Source organism: Halictus rubicundus, chromosome 8 (genome assembly GCF_050948215.1).
Source record: "Halictus rubicundus isolate RS-2024b chromosome 8, iyHalRubi1_principal, whole genome shotgun sequence".
NCBI classification, from domain to species: domain Eukaryota; kingdom Metazoa; phylum Arthropoda; class Insecta; order Hymenoptera; family Halictidae; genus Halictus; species Halictus rubicundus.
In genome coordinates, this window is record NC_135156.1 from 19,136,757 (window position 1) to 19,140,133 (window position 3,377).

The window sequence follows — 3,377 nt, forward strand, 5'->3', positions numbered from 1 at the left end:
TCCATTTTTCAATTTTATTGAAAGCGTTGATCCTCCCCTGCTATCGGTCACCTATGAAAATTCAAAAAATGCTGCAAGTTCTGGAATTGTTATCTCAACCCTCGATCTAAAATTTTTCGAGTAGCAACCTAAGATTATTCTAGAGTATTTACCTAGTACTCTGAGCCGTTCTGGAAGCCCTAGAATTCTAATTTCATCCCTCTCTGCGAAAGCAACCCCCAATCTTGGTATTTACATCACGACTGACGGTTCTCGGTACTTTCGAAAGTTTAAACAATATTTTTAACGGAATTCGAGGGTGGTTTTTCGAAAATAGGTGAACTCAGGTCCGACCGGAAGTGGCGCAGGCCAGGCGACCGCGCGCGAGGACTTTTTCTACGTAAGATAGACTTTTTCTCTAGTAGATTCGAGGAACGATAAAGGACGAAGCGAAACTAAGGGGGACGCGGGGAGAGCGACAAAAAGTTAACTAACTTAATTAAGCGCGTCTCGATCGGGTTCCCGGGGGTTGAGAACGACTCGTTATCCCGGACCACCCGTTGCACGAGGGGGTGACAGCGTGTAGAAGGGCGGGGGAAAGCATGTTTGCAGCATTTTCGGTGTTTCAATCGAAATCGAAGCTGAGCAATTTCGAAACGAGGATTGATTAGGGGTTCGGACGGGATACACTAACAAATTCGTTAGAAATTAAGCTTGCCAGGGACTGAAGATTTACACTGTGAACATAAAAACACACGTACACACTCACACACACGTTGCCCATTAACGAGACACAACAGGAGCAAATAAAAATGCAGAAGGGTGTAAGGAATTCTTTTTAGAAACGTTTTTTCGTTCGTAATTTTTAGGGTTGGGGTAAGTCGAATGGGTTCGATAGGAATTTCGATAGAGTGCACGCGAGGCGCAACTTCAGCTACGAGAATAACGATAACAATAACAGTAATAATAATAATAATAATAATAATAATAATAATAATAATAATAATATTAATATTAATAATAATATTAACGAGGTTCAACGATAAAAAGAAACGGTTAACTGATAATTTAATTGTAAAACCAGAGCGAACTACGGCGATGATAACATAGTGCGATTATTAATTACTATTAACTACGGCAATACGATGATATACATATATTATAAACGAAATACAATGATATATTTATCGAATATTTATTGAGCAAACGAAATAGCACACTGTGTAGTATGGTTGTACAAAGTAGGCGACGAGGCGAGAAAAAAAAACGAACGCGAGTTTCTTTTTCCTTTTGTTTCTCGGGCTTGGAGACGCCTCGGGGGTGCCAACCCTCGTTATAGGGGTCGCAGACATTTTTTAACTATTTAAATTTTCCTCTAACTAACCAGAACTTTCCTCCAATATATTTTATTTCGGTAAAATGTACATTCTCGAGCAAAAGGAATTTTTACAACCCCGAAACTATCTTTTCGAGGGTTGCAAAAATTTTTGGAACATTCTATTGTCCACATTCTACTGTGAGAGCTTGTTCAGCTACTTTATAGAGAAACTACCCCTGCAAAAATGTTTGATTGTATTTGTTGGTCAATTTCCGCATTGCAATATGCAGGTTACTGGTGAAGAAAAAAATTGTACAGTCTCCAAACAGGCTCGTTAAGGGTTGAAAACATTTTTGTACCATTCGACTGTTCGAATTCTCTTCTAATATATGATTTCCATCACTTTATAGACGTATTACCCTCATGTTCCAAGTAAAAAAAATGGTGCAGCTCTTAAACTATCTTTTTGGAAGATTCTAAAACTTGTTCACCCGTTTACAATCCGAACTTATCCCTTTAAAAAGTATTTTTCATACTACTTCATAAACAAACCACCCTTGAAATAGTGTGTGGATGAAAAAATCGAGGTTTCTGGTTCGGCTAAAATTCTGCAACCCCCCAGTTGCGTGGGAGGGTGCCCCGGGGGTTGGACGACACGGCGAGGGGGTGGAACCGAATGTGTTATCGTCTGGCGATCCTTTTTTTTTACGATTGTGAACGAGGTTCATGTTATATATCAGGGATTAGATTAAATAGTATAATACGCTGCGAGGGAGGTGGCAGGAAAAAGAGGAAAATTACTTCGGATAATGCTAACCGAGGGTGGTTGGCCTTGGGGGTAGGCGTGATCGAAGGGGAAAGCTGTGACAAAGGTGGTGATAGTGGTACCGGAACAAAAAAAAATAGAATGGGTGAGAGACGAGTCTTTTTGTCGCGTCTCCGTAGAAAGAGCCGGGCCGGGCCAGGGGCGGATGACACAGGCGACTAAATCAAATTTCTATACTCGATTGTACCGGACAAACCACCCCCCGACCCCCCCCCCCCTAACTTAATAATAACTAATAATAATTCTAACGATAAGAGTATAATTAAAAAACAGATAAAACGGTATAGGCACAAATTGAGTAGGAAATTGTTAACGGATAATTTGATAAATTGTTACGAAGCTTACGTAGTATATTCTCGTATGATGTTTGTTTTCTTTTTTAATATATATAGATATATATATTAAAAAACAAAATATATCTATATACATATAGGTATATATTATACATATACCCTTGTATATTTAAATGTAAAACGCGACCTACCAACGGTGGAGGAGGAGGAGGAGAAGGAGGAGAAGGAGTAAAAGGAGGAGCAAAAGGAGGAGAAAATTTCTTCTTTCTACGGAGACTCGATTGTATCTGTAATTTTCGTTCGTCTTCGGGACATTTAATGCTTAAGAGAAACTTCTTGTGATAAGCGTGGAGAGACCTCCGGCCACGGTTCGGGCTGTAGAAAGAAAAAACAAACAAACAAACAAAACAAAGTGAAACAAAAAAGCGAAAACCAAATGAACATAATTAAACACAAAACGAGGAGAAATAGTAAACGCTAATAAGGGGAGAGAAACAAAGAGATTCGGGGGTGTAAAGTAACGACCTTAAAAAGTAAATGAGAAAAAAAAGATAAATTTCGCGATTTTCGAGCTGGCAACCCTCCGACGAAGGGACACTGACAAGGGAGAGGCTTCTTTGTCACCTTACCGCGCCAATTATACGTTGTGTCCATACTGTCTCAATTAATATAATGTATTATATTATATATATATAATATATATATTATATATATATCCGACAATATTGATTATTAAAAATTCTTAATATATAAAATGAAAACCAGCTGACGTATTTTCTGACACACTGTGTTCTTACCCTCCTCTTCACCACTTCTACAACATCCCCTAAATATTTTTTGCAGGCCCCACATTTTTTTTCAGGTCCTCAAAAAATTTTTCGTAGGTCACTAACATTTTTCTGGTTTTTTTTTGGCACTGAAGTCATCTACAGGCCTAAATTACGGCATCTAATGTTTCAAA